Raw genomic sequence first — 21,112 nt, forward strand, 5'->3', positions numbered from 1 at the left:
GTGAGATTCTCTGCCATGAATTCCTGGTTTGAGCTTCTTAAAAGCAGCTTTACCACAAGGGTGACCATCACGTGACATTACAGCTGCCTTCTTGGGAAGCTGCATGTTTCCAGTACAACTCCTTTGAGATCATCTATCTGTTTCTGTCTGAAAACATTCAGATGAAGAAAATAATGGGACAGATTGTGGAAGGACAAAAAGGGGCCATGCTACATGGAGGGAAGATTGAAATTATTCTTGTGAGCATGCCAGACTCTGATATACTGAAACCTAGAGTTGAGTCCATTCCCTGATATTACTATGTATCTTTCCATGAAATGTTCTAAGATTTGGTGGTTCTTGTACCATAGTCTGTACAAGATTTGAAAAGAACAATGAGAGCTTATCTGGATTTTGGGCTCCATAAAAAAATGGTTTTCCTTGTTTTGTTCTGCAGAATCTTTGAAACTAAATAATATAGGAAGTGAATGGTAGAGGCAAGATGAAAGCTGTCAGATGATTCAAATTGCTTATGTATTTAAGCAATGTGACTAAGCCAGTTTTCAGTATTTTTTTTTTTTTGTTGTGAGATGTCCTTCATGATAAATCAAGCTCAAAACTGCTAGCTACATGCTGTTTCTGATTTTGGATCAAACACCATATGCATCCCTGTCTCTGACTTTTGCCCTTCCCAGTAAAATCATTTAGTCAGGTGTAGTCAGTTCCATTGCAAAGTAAAATCCCTTTAAATGTATTTTGTCAGCTATCTTGGTTTTTCTCTCTGATATTATTCAGGAACCTCTTAAGTATTTCTTCCTTTAACTTCTGTTGGACAGACATGCAGACATACATGGGCTGTTTCCAGATTGGCTCCCTTTGTTAGATTATAGCTAGCTGCTATAGCCCCATATTTGCCCTAACTTTAGGCCTGGCAGAGAATCAAGGAGCCATAACCTGTTCCTTGGTTCCTTCAGTCCCTGTGTGCAGAAGAGGCAGATGCACAGAAGACAGCTGGTCAACTATTTTCCAGCAGAACAGTTTTCCATCCAAAAAATGCCAATCCAACTAAACTGAAATAGTTCACAGGAATGTATCAATTTTGTCAAAATTGCTGATGCTTCATTTTGATAAGGTCAAAACAAAGTATTTTGACTTATTGGAACAATGTTTTTGCTATTTCTACTAAAAAAAATTGGGGAATTTTCATCTTTGGGGAAATTTTAATTTTTCATTTCAAACTGTTGGAACTACTGTCAGAATGAAAATTCCTGAGGTTTGGATCAGATCTGGCAGAGAACTTGGCCAAGCACCTGAAATGCACAAGGCAGATAGCAACCAACATCAATTACTGAAACTGACAAGCATCCAATTGAAACAACTGGTTACAAAAGCATGTGGCTGAAGCAGCCTGTTGCTTATAGCTGTACACGCAACTATCAGCTCTTGAAAGTTGTGTTTTTACCTGGTTGGTTGGTGGTGGTTGTTTGTAATAGAGACCTGGATCCTGAGAAGCATCAAACTGAGCGGTCAGATTTGCAAAGGTGCACCTATAGCTCCCAGTTACTTAAAAAACTTTCAAGAGTGGACAGTTGCATGTAAAACTATAAGCAATAGGCTGCTCCAGTCATATGCTTTTGTAACCAATTGTTTTAATTGGATGCTCATCAGTTATTTTGACATAAATAGTCTGTCTGATCCTGAGTTCCTTTCCCTGACACAAAGTCATGTAAAATATCCCGTTATATTGAAAAGAACAGCATAAAGTAGGTATGATGGAGGGATTTGGAGACAGGTCAAAATTCTCGACAAGACGTTCATTTTTACTAAGTTCTCTCTTCCTAGAACTGTAAGTGGCAAGTTGCCACCAGTCAGGTCTGTTAAGTAATTTGTATCCCTTCCAATCAAGAAAAAGCAGCAAAGAGTCCTGTGGCACCTTATAGACTAACAGATGTATTGGAGCATAAGCTTTTGTAGGTGAATACCCACTTCATCAGATGCATGTAGTGGAAAACTTCCAGAGGCAGGTATAAATATGCAAGCAAGAATCAGGCTAGGGATAACGAGGTTAGCTCAATCAGGGAGGATGAGGCCCTCTTCTAGCAGTTGAAGTGTGAACACCAAGGGAAGAGAAACTGCTTTTGTAGTTGGCTAGCCATTCACAGTCTCTGTCTAATCCTGAACTGACTGTGTCAAATTTGAGTGATGGATAATGATGTCAATACTGGTTCTGCTGGATCTTTCAGCAGCCTTTGACACCATGAACCATGATATGATGCTCACTCTCTTACTGCTGCTGTCAAGTTTAGATGGATGTTGCATTAAACGGACTCTGCTCATTTCTTGTTGGTAGACCCCAAAAGACAACTTTGCTTCTACAAGGACCCATCTATGCAGAGTCACACAGGGAATTAGCATATCCTCTCATATTCAGGATCCACACACAGACTTTGGGGAGACTGGGAGATAATACAGGCTTACATGCCAGCAAGTTACAGATGACACCCAGCTTTATCACCACTTGAAAGTACATGGAAATGGTGAGTCCCTTCCTGACACATTGCTTGAACGAAGTGGGAACATGGATAAAATGCAGTGGCCTAAAGCTACTGTGGCAGTGGCCTAATCCAGGCAAAAGGAAAGTGATGTTGGCATTAGGGAAAGCATTTGGATGTACTACCTGAAAATATTGCTTTGACCATCATTTAAAGCATCTCACCCACTGGAGGTTAAAGTGTTACTCAGTCTTGAGAGACAAGGTGGGTGAGGTAATATCTTTTATTGGACCAACTTCTGTTGGTTGTCTCTCACCAACAGAAGTTGGTTCGATATAAGATATTACCTCACCCACTTTGTTTCCCTACTATCTTAGTACTGACATGGCTAAAACACAGTTTTGAGGTCCAGTTTGATTCTTCAAGATCCTGAGAAGCCCATAGAACGCAGGGTGAATAAAAATCAATGATTTAAACAAAGAATCAGTTTTATTTTACTTGGATTTTTTTAATTTAAATTAAATACAGGGTTTTTAATAAACCTATTTAAAAATAAATTAATGTTAGGCATAAACTTACTCTAATCTATTAAACATTTACATTTAATACAGAAAATATTAAGCAGTACATGCTTGCTGCTCAGTTTTAAAGGAAGTCAAACCACTGAACTGATAGAAGTCACTGGCTAACCGCTTGGAAGCAGAGTTTAAGTGCAAAACCAGCTTTTGACAGCAGTAGTTCCTTCGGCAAGAATATTTTCTTTATTTCAGTTTATTCAACTAGTTCAACGTCTAGTGCATTCAAAGTTGAGACAGCGATCAGGAATTGAAAAAGCAGGAGAGCTTGTTTTCCTCTTTTAGATTATAGATACTAAGGTCAGAAGGGACTATTCTGATCATCTAGTCCGACCTCCTGCACAACGCAGGCCACAGAATCTCACCCACCCACTCCTACGAAAAACCTCACCTATGTCTGAGCTATTGAAGTCCTCAAATTGTGGTTTAAAGACTCCAAGGAGCAGAGAATCCTCCCTCAAGTGACCCGTGCCCCATGCTACAGAGGAAGGCGAAAAACCTCCAGGGACTCTTCCAATCTGCCCTGGAGGAAAATTCCTCCCCGACCCCAAATATGGCAATCAGCTAAACCCTGAGTATATGGGCAAGATTCACCAGCCAGATTTCTTAATTTTTTTACTTCAACATTATCTTAAGAAAACGGCACAGAGTTTAGGCATAGAAGTTTCTGGTTATCAGGGAATAAGATACAGATTATCAAGGGGTGCGAAGTTCAGTTTAGGAGTGGATGGCATAAGGAATATATAATCTGCAATCTCCCCGACTGGGGGTAAAAGTTTAACAGGTCAAAGTACAGACATTGAGAGATGGGGGTATGTTGTCCATATAATGACCATGTTCAGGTATGGAGTAGAATGAGCGGGCACAATGATGAGGAAGGATCTACCCTCATTTGGTGGGATTTAATGTTCAGTGAATTTATGGTTCCAGTTCATATGGTCCAATGAAAAAAAAAATGTCTGTCCCTTTCCCATGGTTGATGCACGATGTTGTACCGGCTCACACCTCCTGGTACTGTCGGTGTCCAGTGATGTGTTCGATGTAGACGTCCCTGGACCATCGGATTGTGTCAGAGACCATGAGGCGCCACATGAGCCATGCGTACCGTTGACCGATCCCACAGTTCCACAGCAATGCTCGTTGCAGGGGTCCGAAGCGCCCAGGACTCCGACAATCAGGACATCCATCTGCACCTCATAGCCCTTCGCTCTCAGGGTGTCGGCCAGGGGGGCGTATTTTTCCAGCTTACGAGCTCGGGATTCGCGGAAGGCCGGGGTCCTGTTATCAAAGGAGACCATGATGTCGATGAGGATGATCTTTTTCTGGTCCTCATCGGTGACTACTATGTCAGGTCGCAACTGGCTGTCCATCCCGGGGATGGTGGAGTTCATGGCAACCTCCTCCAGGCATGGTGCAATGGCTTTCATCAGGCGATTCTGGATGGCGTTGTGGCGCAGCTGCCAGGCTCTGGAGTGGGGCTTGCAGCTGCACAGGACGTGGGGCAGGGTCTCGTTGGAGTAGCCGCACTTCCTGCAACGCTTGTCTCGGTTCCCGTGGCGGACGGCTCCGTTGAGCGGGACACAGTTGAGTCGGGTGCAGTGAATGAACCACCAGTCGGCAAAACAGGTGAAGCTGCCCCCGGCAAGGAAGCGGTTGCTGGCGTCTCACTTGCTGGTAAGTTTGAAGACTTTACCCTGGTCTGGTTTACGCTTCAGGGTTTCCATGTATAACGAGTGGATGGCTGCCTTCAAGGTCCTTTCCAGCATGCCCCTGGTGCTCGGGGTGACGATGGTGTTGTCATCAGATCTGATCTGCAGCACCAGGATTCCCAGCTCCTGGCGCTCCTCGCACCACTCCCAGTGGCAGCCGATGCGCTTCCTCAGGCGACACGTGGCATTGAGAGCGCGGGACCACAGCAAAGCAATGTCGCCACCGTCCCATCCAAATTCACCATCCAGAGAACCGCTCAGGAATCTGGGGGTGTCTTGGTTGGAGGGGGCTCTGCCGATCCGCTTCTTTGTTGTGTCATGGAGGGCATTTATTGCAATGTTCCTTACCATGGTGTCGGGACACATCAGCAGGCGGAAAGCGTGGGTGATCACCGCGATATCACACAGGTCACTCATGCGGGTGACATTGGCACTGCCATGCCTGTGGGTGATATAGACCAGCTCGTTGCTGGCTCTCTGGGGAAGGAACAGCCACTTCTTCACCAGCTGCCGGATGATCTTGTCTGCCTTGTTGAGGGGTACCTTTGCCACGGCAGATCCCCTTAGGATGAAAGAGATGCAGGGGATCAGGAAGGTGTTCAGGGCATTAATCTTCTGCCATGGTGCTAGCAGGGAGGCGTCTATCTTGGCAGCATCCTGTAAGATCTCCTGGATGGTATCCTCGGGTGTCTGTAGGACATGGAAACCTGTCGGTGTGCCGAGGTGCCAGTACGCCTGCCCCTCTGCCAAGGGGATGATGGGCTCCCCCTGGATCTGGAACCCTGTCGTCTGCACCGAGTCTTTTGCTGCCGTCGATGTGGAGAGATGCGCACTTCTTTGCATTGAAGCGGAGCCCCATCCAATCAGCAGCTCGACTGGTGGCATCTAGCATACATTGGAGGTTCTCTGGGTCATCTGCAGTCAGAACCAGGTCATACGCGTAAGCCAGGATGCTCACTCTCTCACTGTGGAGGTTGAAGCCATCTGTGTCATTGGAGATCACTCGCAGCAACGGCTCCATGGCGAGGTTAAAGATGATGGGGCTGAGGGGACAGCCCTTCTTAACTCCACTCCAGATTGGGATCTCGGCAGTCTCCCCTTCGACCGAGCGAATGGTTGTGCTGCATCCCTCATACACCTCTTGGATCACATGGAGGAAGTTCTCTGGCATCCCAAACTCCTGGAGCGTGGCAAAGATGTGGCAGTAGGGCATGGACCCAAAGGCATTAGCCAGGTTGAGCCATGCTACCGTGTTATGCCTCCGCACCCTTCTGGCCGTTTCAATGGTGGTTTGGAGGACAAAGTTGTGTTCATAGCAGCCCTCACAGGACATAAAGCCTTTCTGGGTGGAGCTGATGGTTCCCCCACTCACTGACCACTCCGTGATCCTTGACGCCAGGCAGCTGGCATAGAGCTTGTACATTGTGGAGCAGAGGGAGATGGGCCTCCAGTTGCTGGGGTTGTCCTGCTCACCCTTCCTGTACATCAGTACCGTCATGGCCTTCTTCCAGGAGCTGGGAGTCCAGCAGAATTGCTTGCACTGGTTGAAGAGCGTGGCGAGGACCAGGCAGCTGGGATCTCGCTTTTTCAGGAGGCTGTAGGGGATGCCGTCTTGCCCAGGAGCTGTGTTTTTTGTCTTTGAGAGTCTGGCCGTCACTTTCTTGGGCATGAAGTCAGTTTCCAGGACACCTGTTTCGTCAACAGGGGGCGGAGACACTCTGGGCACTGCGCATCATTCTACAGAAAATTCTTTCCTGGGTAACTCAGATCCCATCCATCTAATATCCCATCTCAGGGGATTAGGCCTTTTTACCCTGAATATTTAAAGATCAATTACCAAAATCACATGATCACATCATACCATCTCCTCCATAAACGTATCGAGTAGAATCTTAAAGCCAGATAGATCTTTTGTTCCCAACTGCTTCCCTTGGAAGGCTATTCCAAAACTTCACTCCTCTGATGGTTAGAAACCTTCGTCTGATTTCAAGTCTAAACTTCCTGGTGGCCAGTTTATACCCACTTGTTCTTGTGTCCACATTGGTGCTGAGCTGAAACAATTCCTCTCCCTCTCCTGAATTTATCCCTCTGATATATTTATAGAGAGCAATCATATCTCCCCTCAACCTTCTCTTAGTTAGGCTAAACAAGCCAAGCTCCTTAAGTCTCCTTTCATAAGACAAGTTTTCCATTCCTTGGATCATCCTAGTAGCCCTTCTCTGTACCTGCTCCAGTTTGAATTCATCCTTTTTAAACATGGAGACCAGAACTGCACACAGTATTCCAGGTGAGGTCTCACCAGTGCCTTGTATAATGGTACTAAAACCTCCTTATCCCTACTAGAAATACCTCTCCTGATTCATCCCAAAACCGCATTAGCTTTTTTCACAGCCATATCACATTGGAAGCTCATAGTCATCCTATGATCAACCAACACTCCAAGGTCCTTCTCTTCCGTTATTTCTAATTGATGCATCCCTAGCTTATAACTAAAATTCTTCTTAATCTTAAATGCATAACCTTACACTTCTCTCTATTAAATTTCATCCTATTACTATTACTTCAGTTTACAAGGTCATCCAGATCTTCCTGTATAATATCCCAATCCTTCTCTGAATTGGCAATACGTCCCTGCTTTGTATCATCTGCAAACATTAGCGCACACCCACTTTTTGTGCCAAGGTCAGTAATAAAAATTAAATAAGATTGGTCCCAAAACTGATCCCTGAGGAACTCCACTGGTAACCTCCTGACAGGTCGCCTTTCAGTAGGACCCTTTAACCAATTCCTTATCCACCTTTTGATCATATTGATCCCCATCTTTTCCAATTTAATAATTCCCCATGTGGCACGGTATCAAACACCTTATTGAAATCTAGGTAAATTAGATCCATTGCGTTTCCTTTATCTTAAAAAAAATCTGTTTCCTTCTCAAAGAAGGAGATCAGGTTGGTTTGGCACGATCTACCTTTTGTAAAACCATGTTGTATTTTGTCCCATTTACCATTGACTTCAATGTCCTTAACTAATTTCTCCTTCAAAATTTTTTCCAGGACCTTGCATACTACAGATGTCCAACTAACTGGCCTGTAGTTACCCGGATCACTATTTTTCCCTTTCTTAAAAATAGGAACTATATTAGCTATTCTCCAATCATTCGGTACTACTCCTGAGTTTACAGAATCATTAAAAATTCTTGCTAATGGGCTTGCAATTTCAGGTGCCAATTCCTTTAATATTCTTGGATGAAGATTATCTGGGCCCCCCGATTTAGTCCCATTAAGCTGTTTGAGTTTCGCTTCTACCTCCGATATGGTAATATCTGCTTCCATATCCTCATTCCCATTTGTCATGTTACCATTATCCCTAAGATCCTCTTTAGCCTTATTAAAGACTGAGGCAAAGTATTTGTTTCGATATTGGGCCATGCCTAGATTATCTTTAACCTCCACTCCATCCTCAGTGTTGAGTGGCCACACTTCTTCCTTCTTAGTTTTCTTCTTATTTATATGGCTATAGAACCTTTTACTATTGGTTTTAATTCCCTTTGCAAGGTCCAACTCTACTCGATTTTTAGCCTGTCTCACTTTATCCCTACATGTTCTGACCTCAAAAAGGTAGCTTTCCTTGCTGATCCCTCCCATCTTCCACTCCCTGTATGCTTTCTGCTTCTTCTTAATCACCTCTCTAAGATGCTTGCTCATCCAGCTTGGTCTACAACTCCTTCCTATGAATTTTTTCCCCTTTCTTTGGGATACAGGCTTCCGATAGCTTCTGCAGCTTTGATTTAAAGTAATCCCAGGCCTCCTCTACCTTTAGATCCATAAGTTCTTCAGTCCAATCCACTTCCCTAACTAATTTCCTTAATTTTTGAAAGTCAGCCCTTTTGAAATCAAAAACCCTAGTTGCAGATTTATTTTTGTTAATCCTTCCATTCAGTTTGAACTGAATTAGCTCATGATCACTTGAGCCAAGATTGTCCCCTACAACCATTTCTTCTGAGGTCCTCGCTACTCACCAAAATTAAATCTAAAATTGCATCCCCTCTAGTCGGTTCAGCAACTACTTGATGATGAAGCAAAAAGAAAAGGAGTACTTGTGGCACCTTAGACTAAAATTTATTTGAGCATAAGCTTTCGTGAGCTACAGCTCACTTCATCGGATGCATTTGGTGGAAAATACAGTGGGGAGATTTATTTACACACACACACACACACACACACACACACACACACACACACACACACAAAACGTGAAACAACGGGTTTTATCATACACTCTGGAAGGAGAGTGATCACTTAAGATGAGCCATCACCAGCAGCGGGGGGGGGGGGGGGGAAGGAAGGCTATTTCCAGCAGTTAACAAGAACATATGAGGAACAGTGGGGGGTGGGGTAGGGGGAGAAATACCATGGGGAAATAGTTTTACTTTGTGTAATGACTCATCCATTCCCAGTCTCTATTCAAGCCTAAGTTAATTGTATCCAGTTTGCAAATTAATTCCAATTCAGCAGTCTCTCGTTGGAGTCTGTTTTTGAAGCTTTTTTCTTGAAGGATAGCCACTCTTAGGTCTGTGATCGAGTGACCAGAGAGATTGAAGTGTTCTCCAACTGGTTTTTGAATGTTCTAGTTCTCGACATCTGATTTGTGTCCATTTATTCTTTTACGTAGAGACTGTCCAGTTTGACCAATATACATGGCAGAGGGGCATTGCTGGCACATGATGGCATATCACATTGGTAGATGCACAGGTGAATGCTTCCTCAGCTCTCATCTCCTAATGCCCCTACTCTACTTGCACTACATTGATGACATCTTCATCTAGACCCATGGAAAAGCAGCCCTTGTGGAATTCCACCAGGATTTCAACAATTTCCATCCTGCCATCAACCTCAGCCTGGAGCAGTCCACACAAGAGATGCACTTCCTGGACACTACGGTGCTAATACGCGATGGTCACAAACACCACCCTATATCGGAAAGCTACTGACCACTATTCCTACCTACATGCCTCTAGCTTTCATCCAGATCATACCACACGATCCATTGTCTACAGCCAAGCTCTACAATACAACCACATTTGCTCCAACCCCTCAAACACGTACAAGATCTCTATCATGCATTCCTACAACTACAATACCCACCTGCTGAAGTGAAGAAACAGATTGACAGAGCCAGAAGAGTACCCAGAACTCACCTGCTACAGGACAGGCCCAACAAAGAAAATAAACAGAACGCCACTAGCCATCATCTTCAACCCCCAACTAAAACCTCTCCAACGCATCATCAAGGATCTACAACCTATCCTGAAGGACGAGCCATCACTCTCACAGATCTTGGGAGACAGGCCAGTCCTTGCTTACAGACAGCCCCCCAATCTGAAGCAAATACTCACCAGCAACCACACACCACACAACAGAACCACTAACCCAGGAACCTATCCTTGCAACAAAGCCCGTTGCCAACTCTGTCCACATATCTATTCAGGGGATACCATCATAGGGCCTAATCACATCAGCCACACTATCAGAAGCTCGTTCACCTGTGCATCTACCAATGTGATATATACCATCATGTGCCAGCAATGCCCTTCTGCCATGTACATTGGCCAAACTGGACAGTCTCTACGCAAAAGAATGAATGGACACAAATCAGATGTCAAGAATTATAACATTCAAAAACCAGTTGGAGAACACTTCAATCTCTCTGGTCACTCGATCACAGACCTAAGAGTGGCTATCCTTCAACAAAAAAGCTTCAAAAGCAGACTCCGAGAGACTGCTGAATTGGAATTAATTTGCAAACTGGATACAGTTAACTTAGGCTTGAATGGATGAGTTATTACACAAAGTAAAACTATTTCCCCATGTTATTTCTCCCACCCCCCACTGTTCCTCAGATGTTCTTGTTAACTGCTGGAAATAGCCTTCCTTTCCCCCCCTGCTGCTGGTGATGGCTCATCTTAAGTGATCACTCTCCTTACAGTGTATGATAAAACCCGTTTCACGTTTGTATAAATCTCGCCACTGTATTTTCCACCAAATGCATCCAATGAAGTGAGCTGTAGCTCACGAAAACTTGTGCTCAAATTTGTTAGCCTCTAAGGTGCCACAAGTACTCCTTTTTTTTCTTTTTGCGAATACAGACTAACACTGCTGCTACTCGATTCCTTCATCAAGTATCCAATCAGCTATCGCATCTAGGAAAATCTGAGCCCTATTATTATTATTAGCACTGGTCCTCCAGTCTATATCTGGGAAGTTAGTCTCCTATGATCACACAGTTTCCATTAGTATTTACTTTATTAAAAACATAAAAAGGGCTCTATCCATATCCAAATTAGATCCCGGAGGTCTATAGCGCACCCCAAGCACTATCCTAGGAGACGCTCTACTAGTTACCTTCCCCAATGTAATTTTTTTTGCCCAGATGGACTCTCTTATCCATTGCATCGCTTCTTATTTCTTTACATTCTACCTCATCATTGATATACAATGCTACTCCACCACCTTTACCTTTGTTTCTGTCTTTCCTAAACAGCACATATCCTTCAATACCTGTAGTCCAGTCATGACTACTATTCCATCATATTTCTGTTATCCCTATAATATCTGGTTTCACTTCCTGCACCAGTAGCTCTAGTTCCTCCATTTTGTTACCTAGGCTCCTCGCATTGGTGTACAAACATCTTAATTTTTGCTGTTTGGTCTCACTCACATTTTGTACCCTATTGGGCACAATCATTCTACAGCCAGTATAACCTATTAGACTGGTATCCACACTGCCCTCGCTCCTTATATACATTCTCCTATCCACGGCTGTATCCTTTCTTACTTCATCTTCTTCCCTCTCAATGCTAAAGTCCAGGTAATCTCCACGCCAGATATCTCCCATCCATCTCCCCCTAATTCCTAGTTTAAAAGCTCTCTATCAGTTGTGCCAGCCTCCATGCTAGAAGTCTACTTCCTTCCCTACTCAGATGAAGTCCATCCCGAGAGAACTGTCCTCTGTCCGTGAATGCCTCCCAGTGGCCATACATCCCAAAGCCCTCCTTATAGCACCACTGCCTAAGCCATCTGTTGACAGTCATAATCTTGTCACACCTTTGTTGCCCTTCTCTAGGAACAGGCAGGATCCCACTAAAGATCACCTGAGCCTAGATTTCTTTAAGCATCTTCCCCAGCCTAGCATAGTCTCCCTTAATACTTTCCAGTGAGAATCTATCCGTATCATTTGTTCCCACATGAAGGATAATTAGGGGATTCCTTAGGATCCTTTTCAACCTCAGGTCTACATCCTGTATCTTAGCACGGGGAAAACACCCTTCTGTTCTCTGGATCAGCTCTAGTTACAGGCCTGTCTATTCCTCTCAATAAAGAGTCCCCAATCACATAGACCTGCCTTTTCCTGGTGACGGTGCTATTCTCCAGTCCCTCCCCTGTTCCCTCTGGCTGCAAGTTCTTTCCATTCCTATTTGCCTTTATAATCCTCTTCAATCCCTCCTGTATTCTCCTGGGGCTCATATTTGGTGTAGTCTCCCTTGACTCTTCCGCTTTTCCTATAGGACTAGCCTCTCTTCTCTTCTTCCTTGCCCTTCCACCTTCAACAAGTACCTGCTGAGCCCCTTGTTCATTTTCCAACTCTGCAAACCTATTCCTAAGCTCTATTTCTCCTTCACTAGCCCGTCTTTTCCTCTGCCTGGTTCTTTTATTCACATGCTTCCACTGACCACTTTCCTCACCCAGTCTCCCCTCAAAATTCCCCAGCCCTGCTTCCATCTGTAAGTCTGAGCTTTTCCCTTCAGATACCTCATGTCTTTGCTCCACCATCTGTTCAAACCCCTTCCTAAACTCAACCAGACTTTCCACCTGTATCTCCAGACCTCGGATCTTTTCCTCCATCAACTCTATCAGACAGCATTTCAATCTATGAAGAAAAAAGAGATCTTCTAGTTCTAAAATCTTCCAGGACACGGTGACCGGAAACAATCAATCATTTCAATTCATTAACCATACACAACACTTCCTTTGTTTAATAAATTGGTTAATTTTAAATGCAAAAGAAGCTTTGATAAACTTTTTTGTTGTGCATCAAGTACTTCTAAGGTAGTTTTATTAAATATAAAAATTAAAATGCTGTTTTTCTGCATTTTAATTGAATTTTAGTTTCTTTCCCAATAAAATGTGATACAAATCATAATAATATCAAACTTCTTCTTTTAGAAGATAGTAAATGATTAACAATCTGAATAAAAAAGTTAAGCTTTTTTAAGTAAGTCTTAAATACATTGTATCTATGTATATCATGTGTATCTTCCAGGTTAGCAAAAAGAAGCACCAAATGTAGTGTAAATGTAACACCAACAAACCCTGGTTGTTGGCAGGCAGGATCAAACCTGGGATCTCTGGAGTTTAGTGCATGAGCTAAAAGCCACATGCCTCTTAGCGAAGCTTGTAGCAGACTCCTTAATCTCTACGTGGTCTCAGTACCACTCCAGGGGAAAGAACACCACCACCAGGAGATGTATGGGTTACATAAAGGCAATGCTTAATTGCAAATCAACCTTTCTGTAGGTGAACAACTAAAGTACAGATGCAAAAGATGATTAAATTTGATCATTTAAATCAAGGCTTCCTACTTGCTGATTTAAATCATGATTAAAATAGTTGACTTAAATCACTTTGATTTAAATCAGTTCACCCTGACATAGTCACAATTACTCCATCTGTTCAAAGTCCCTAAATAGACATGAATCACTGACAACCAATACAGAAAAAAGCCAACCACATGTGCCTCATACTGGAGTGGGCTTAAAACTACCCATGCCTTTCATATCTTAGATAAACCTAATATTTTCCATGTGTAAAAGAACGTCACCTCAAATGAAGCATGTTGGGGAAGGAGGCCAAGAATGTGGGAGCCCTAGACTATTTTTAAACGAATGTAGTGATAGCTGAATGGCTTGATTCACTGCCCCTGCCTGAAAGGCTGCAGGAGCAGCAGAATTAATTCTACAGTCTCTTATTAATGCCAGCAGTTCTCCCTTGTTGGAAACTGATGTTCCAATACTCTGTGAATACACAAAGAAGGCTTCCTGTACTGCTGAGTTTATTTATTAACTAAATAATGTTCACTATGTTGGCTTTTCCATGGCTCTGTCATGCCTTGTAGGGCTGGTCTTCACTAGAGGATTTTCCCTTGAGTAAACTGATTGTATAATGGGTGGTCTAGATCAGTGGTGGGCAACCGGCGGCGGGCCACAAGATACTTTGTTTACATTGACCGTCTGCAGGCATGGCCGCCTGCAGCTCCCAGTGGCCATAGTTCATCGTTCCTGGCCAACAGGAGCTGCGGGAAGGGGCGGCCAGCCCACACCACTTCCTGCAGTTTCCATTGGCTGGGAATGGCAAACTGTGTGGCCACTGGGAGCCGCAGGCGACTGCCTGCAGACGGTCAATGTAAACAAACTGTCTCACAGCCTGCCAGCGGATTATCCTGACAGGCCGCAGGTTGCCCACCACTACTCTAGATGCTCCTAAAATGTGTTTTCCAGGCTAAAAGTGTTTGCAGTTCACCCTGGTAGTTTAGGATGACCTTTAGGTTAAAGGTGAAGGCCAAGTAGCTGAGGAGCAATGTTCCCCACCAGGCCAGAGGTCCAAAGTGAGCAGCCATCAGAGGAGCAGCACAGCTCATCAGGCTGGTGCCTCTGAGCTTGATGTACACCACCAATGGGGTTTGGCCTTGGGAGGGGGGTAAACATTTTAGGCATATCTGGAGGTGGGGGAAGGGATTGCATTATTGTTTCACTGTTGTGGAACTCCCTTAAATTTCCCAGCTCCCTTCCAACCCATTGGTCTGTACCTGTTCCCTTGCCTAATCTTGTATATAAATGATTACAAAACTCCTCTTATGTCAGGAGTTTCTGGACCCATGTAAACAAATGCCAAACCAGGAAAGGAATAGGTGCAAGCTTGCTGCCTTAGGACATGTACCAGCACCTGTGTCAACACAGAGGTGTGGAGGTTGGCAACAGCATTTCTAAATGGGGAACAAAGGTGAGGTAGGAGGTAGGAAGGGTGGTGAAGTTTGAGGGAGGAAAAGAAAAAAAATAATTGTGAGGAATAATGCATGTACGCACTTACCCATGCTTCCTTCTCCATCAGCAGGCTCCTCTGTGCTCACCTGAGGGCACTAGCTAGCCTCCTGTGGAGTTTCAAACAGTTACTGGCTCTTGGCATGGTTTAAGTCCTCTGCTGCATCTCCCCCCTCTTCCTCCTCCTCACTGTTCATAGCAGGGGTCTCCATCTTTGGCTCCTCCAGTGGATTTTGGGGTGTTGGTGGAGTCACTATAAAAGCAGGAGGTCCGCAGAGGAGCACCAGCTCTCTTGTTGCCCTCTCTCACTTCTACGGTGTGCCTCGCATATGTAATGGCGCTGTTCGCCTCTTACTGAAACTTAGTGGGTTTTTTTGGATGGGCAACTCCAAATTCCAGGAGAAAGACAAAGGGTCAAAGAGGAGCCAGGATCCTGGGACTGACTGGTCCCCAGGGCCAACAGAGAGAGGCCAGCACTCCAACTGGGAAAACAGAGAAGTCTGCTGCTTGCCAGGAGCTAGGATTCACGATGTGACAGAGAGACTGCTGAGACTCATCAAGCCCTCAGATTGCCACCCCTTCCTGCTTCTCCACGTGGCCACCAATGATATTGCCAAGAATGACCTTGAGCAGATCACTGCAGACTGTGTGGCTCTGGGAAGAAGGATAAAGGAGTTTGAGGCACAAGTGGTGGTCTCTACCCGGGCCTTTTCCTTCCACAGGGAAGATGGACAAGACCACCAAATTGTGGAAGTCAACAAATGGCTACACAGGTGGTGTCACAGAGAAGGCTTGGATTCTTTGACCATGGGATGGTGTTCCAAGAAGGAGTGCTAGGCAGAGATGGGCTCCACCGAACGAAGAGAGGGAAGAACATCTTCGCAAGCAGGCTGGCTAACCTAGTGAGGAGGGCTTTAAACTAAGTTCACCAGGGAAAGGAAACCAAAGCCCTGGGGGAAGTGGGATACCACGAGGAAGTACAAGCAGGAGAGTACGAGAGGGGAGGGCTCCTGCCTCATACTGAGAAAGCGGAACAATCTGCAAGTTATCTTATTACACAAATGCAAGAAGCCTGGGAAACAAGCAGGGAGAACTGGAAGTCCTGGCACAGTCAAGGAATTACGATGTGATTGGAATAACAGAGACTTGGTGGGATAACTCACATGACTGGAGTACTGTCATGGGTGGATATAAACTGTTCAGGAAGGACAGACAGAGCAGAAAAGGTGAGAGAGTTGCATTGTATGTAGGAGAGCAGCATGACTGCTCAGAGCTCCGATATGAAACTGCAGAAAAACCTGAGTCTCTAGATTAAGTTTAGAAGTGTGAGCAACAAGGATGTGTCATGGTGGGAGTCTGCTATAGACTACCAGACCAGGGGGATGAGGTGGACCAGGCTTTCTTCTGGCAACTAATGGAAGTTACTAGATCGCAGGCTGTGATTCTCATGGGAGACTTCAATCACCCTGATATCTGCTGGGAGAGCAATACAGCGATGCACAGACAATCCAGGAAGTTTTTGGAAAATGTAGGGGACAATTTCCTGGTGCAAGTGCTGGAGGAACCAACTAGGGGCAGAGCTCTTCTTGACCTGCTGCTCACAAACCAGGAAGAATTAGTAGGGGAAGCAAAAGTGGATGGGAAGCTGGGAGGCAGTGACCATGAGATGGTTGAGTTCAGGATCCTGACACAAGGAAGAAAGGAGAGCAGCAGAATACAGACCCTGGACTTCAGAAAAGCAGACTTTGACTCCCTCAGGGAACTGATGGGCAGAATCCCCTGGGAGAATAACATGAGTGGGAAAGGAGTCCAGGAGAACTGGCTGTATTTTTAAAGAATTCTTATTGAGGTTACAGGGACAAACCATCCCAATGTGTAGAAAGAATAGTAAATATGGCAGGTGACTGGCTTGGCTTAACAGTGAAATCCTTGCTGATCTTAAACACAAAAAAGAAGCTTACAAGAAGTGGAAGATTGGACAAATGACCAGGGAGGAGTATACAAATATCGCTCAGGGATGCAGGAGTGAAATCAGGAAGGCCAAATAACACTTGGAGTTGCAGCTAGCAAGAGATGTTAAGAGTAACAAAATGGTTTTTTCAGGTATGTTAGCAAAAAAAAAAAAGTCAAGGAAAGTGTGGGCCCCTTACTGAATGAGGGAGGCAACCTAGTGACAGAGGATGTGGAAAAAGCTAATGTACTTGAGGCTTTTTTTGCCTCTGTCTTCACGAACAAGGTCAGTTCCCAGACTACTGCACTGGGCAGCACAGCATGGGGAGGAGGTGACCAGCCTTCTGTGGAGAAAGAAGTGGTTCGGGACTATTTAAAAAAGCTGGATGAGCACAAGTCCATGGAGCCGGGTGTGCTGCATCTGAGAGTGCTAAAGGAGTTAGCAGATGTGATTGCAGAGTCATTGGCCATTATCTTTGAAAACTCATGGCGATCAGGGGAGGTCCAGGATGACTGGAAAAAAGCTAATAGTGTTTTGTTTTTTTTCCTTTTTTTAAAAAGGAGAGGAGGACCTGGGGAACTACAGGACAGTCAGCCTCACCTCAGTCCCTGGAAAAATCATGGAGCAGGTCCTCAAGGAATCAATTCTGAAGCACTTACAGGAGAGGAAAGTGATCAGGAACAGTCAGCATGGATTCACCAAGGGCAAGTCATGCCTGACTAATATAATTCCCTTCTGTGATGAGAACTGGTTCTGTGGATGAGGGGAAAGTAGTGGATGTGTTATTCCTTGACAGCATCAAAAGCTTTTGATGCTATCTCCCACAGTATTCTTGCCAGCAAGTTAAAGTAGTATGGGCTGGATGAATAGACTATAAGGTAGGTAGAAAGCTGGCTAGATCATTGGGCTCAACAGGTACTGATCAGTGGCTCCATGTCTAGTTGGCAACCGGTATCAAGTGGAGTGCCCCAAGGGTTGGTCCTGGGGCTGGTTTTGTTCAATATCTTAATGATCTGGAGAATGGCATGGATTGCACCTTCAGCAAGTTTGCAGATGACACTAAACTGGGAGGAGAGGTAGATATGCTGGAGGGTAGGATACAGAGGACCCTAGACAAATAGGAGGATTGGGCCAAAAGAAATCTGATGAGGTTCAACAAGGACAAGTCCTGCACTTAGGACAGAAGAATCCCATGCGCTGCTACAGACGAGAGACTGAATGGTTAGGCAGCAGTCCTGAAGAAAAAGACATAGAGGTTATAGTGGATGAGAAGCTGGATAGGAGTCAACAGTGTGCCCTTGTTGCCAAGAAGGCTAATGGCATTTTGGGCTGTATAAGTAGGGGCATTGCCAGCAGATCGAGGGATGTGATCATTCCCCTCTATTTGACATTGGTGAGGCTTCCTCTGGAGTACTGTGTCTAGTTAATAAATTACATTGATTTAATGCTGCTAAATTCCACCTCAATGCCTAGTGTAGACCAGGGCTATGGTGCCACAAGTACTCCTTTTCTTTTTGCAAATACAGACTAACACGGTTGCTACTCTGACACCTATATTAGTTGTGTAAACTCTAACCATCCTCCAACATGTAGTCCATAATGCCGCTGTTCCCATGACAGTGACTGCTATGGCCACATTTTGAACTTCACTGCCCAGGGGTCACAGAGACCACAAGCCCATGCCCTCCTCCCCCTTTAAAACTGAGGCAATAAGGGAAAAACAGAGATGGTTAAAGGATCAAGGAACCCCACAATATAGGCACAGAGACGCTGTGAATAGTCTCTGGAACTCAAGAAAATTCAGTCTATTCCTTACACATCCAGTCTCCTTCCCAGGCCTGGATGTGCTGTGGTCATACCATGGGTAAGACACCTGCTCTGGTGGTGCCCACATACTCTGAGGTTCTCAGTGGCAGTGACCCTACTCAACACTGTCATCCCTTCTATCAGGTTTACATCACCTATCTGAGTCCAGTGTACAAGGCCCTCTTGCCTGGCCACATCTCCCTCCACTGGGCCCGCTCTGCCCAGGATCCCCATCTCCTCCTTCCTAACTGCTCATTGTGCTTGGTTCCAGTTTACTTGCTGCACAGTGGGCCTTCCACTATCCTGGTTCTGGTCCTAGGGCTTTCTACTGTAGCTCAGTTCTGGCTCACCATCGACGTAGCTGGTCTCCACTGCTCCCGCTTTCCCAGCTCTGGGCTACTGTTCCAGCTCCCCTAGCTCAACTCTACTCTGGCCTGGCAGCTCCAGCTCACATGAGGATGGGCCCTGGGCTCTCAACTCCCTCATTGGCTTGCCATAGAATATCAGAGTTGGAAGGGACCTCAGGAGTCTAATCTAGTCCAACCCCCTGCTTAGAGCAGGGCCAATCCCCAACTAAATCATCCTAGCCAGGGCTTTGTCAAGCCTGACCTTAAAAATCTCAAAGGAAAAAGATTCCACCACCTCCCTAGGTAATGCATTCCAGCGCTTAACCACCCTCCTAGTGAAAGTTTTTTCCTAATATCCAACCTAAACCTCCCGAACTGCAACTTGAGACCATTACTCCTTGCTCTGTCATCTGCTACCACTGAGAACAGTCTAGATCCATCCTCTTTGGAACCCCCTATCAGGTAGTTGAAAGCAGCTATAAAATCCCCCCTCATTCTTCTCTTCCGCACACTAAACAATCCCCGTTCCCTCAGCCTCTCCTCTTAAGTCATCTCAGTCCCCTAATAATTTGTCGCTCTGCTAGCTGCTTTCCAATTTTTTCACCTCCCTGTAAAAACACTTCACTCTCTTTGGTCATTTGATTACAGACCTAAAAGTTGCAATTCAACAAAAAAAACTTCAAAAACAGACTCCAACGAGAGACTGCTGAATTGGAATTAATTTGCAAACTGTATACAATTAACTTAGGCTTGAATAAAGGCTGGGAGTGGATGGGTCATTATACAAAGTAAAACTATTTCCCTATGTTTATTCTCCCCCACCCCCCACTGTTCCTCAGACGTTCTTGTCAACTGCTGGAAATGGCCCACCTTGATTATCACTACAAAAGGATTTTTCCTCCCCACTCTCCTGCTGGTAATAGTTCACCTTTAAGTGATCACACTCATAACAGTGGGTATGGTAACACCCATTGTTTCATGTTCTCTATGTATATATCTCCCCACTGTATTTTCCACTGAATGCATCCGATGAAGTGAGCTGTAGCTCACGAAAGCTTATGTTTAAATAAATGTTAGTCTCTAAGGTGCCACAAGTACTCCTTTTCTTTTTACAACTAATATAGTATCTACACTTGCACCGCATTGACCTCTGTAGGTCAACCCTGGCTCTGCACTGCTCAGGGAAGTATAGTATGCCACTTGAACTTGTGGGAGACAAATTTAAGTGTAGACACATGCATAACTAGGTCAACACAAATAGACTTACATCAACCTAACTTTGTAGTGTAGAGTGGGGGCATTCTTTTGTCATTCTAGCTCTGCCTACAATGAGGGTTAGGTCAACATAGCTCTGGCGCTCAAGGATGTGTATTTTTCACAGGCCTGAGCGCTGTAGCTATGTTGACCTAAGTTTTAAGTGTAGAGCAGGCAGCAGGCTTGCCCAGTGCCTCTTTGGGATCCCTGATGTGCAGGGGGCATGTGCCTGTTGCTTCACCCCTAAAGCATGCACTCATCTCCATTGGCCAGCACAGAGGGTGCAGGGCCATTGCCCCACCTCCTCACTCTTCCCTGCCCCCTTTAGAGTGGCTAGCACTGCTAGCCCCACTCAGGCGAGCACAAAGATGCAGTAATGGCCTAGCCCTTCACCGCAGCAGCAGGCTGCTTACTTCAGCCTGCAGTACACAAAATGAAACCTGAAAATGAAACCTCAACTCTGAACTGTTTGGAATTTTGGGAGCCAGTGGGGGTTCAAATTCAAATCGCCATATTTGTGCCCACTCTATGATGTTTGCTTTGATTTCAAATGGATAGGGCCTAGTTTCTGTTCCCAGATCGAAGGGGCTGAAATCGTGTGAGAACTTCATTTTAAATCAGATTCCTTAATCAGAATGTACCAAATTCTTACTCAGCCTTTTCTTTGCTAAATCTCTCGTTCAGCCAAATTCTCCTACTCTGGTACTTCAGTGCAACTGTGGGGGAGGGCATGGGTCAGCGTTCACGTGGCACTCCCCATCAGCACCAGGTCAGGGAAGCTAATGACCTAACCAGCGGTGGATCTGAGGCACTTTGCACATATGCTAAAAAGAAGTGCGACTGGACCATAATCAATGGGATTGCACTGCTGTAAGTGAGGAGTGTTTTTCTGGGATAAGGACTTAA

Source organism: Dermochelys coriacea, chromosome 1 (genome assembly GCF_009764565.3).
Source record: "Dermochelys coriacea isolate rDerCor1 chromosome 1, rDerCor1.pri.v4, whole genome shotgun sequence".
Lineage (NCBI taxonomy): Eukaryota > Metazoa > Chordata > Testudines > Dermochelyidae > Dermochelys > Dermochelys coriacea.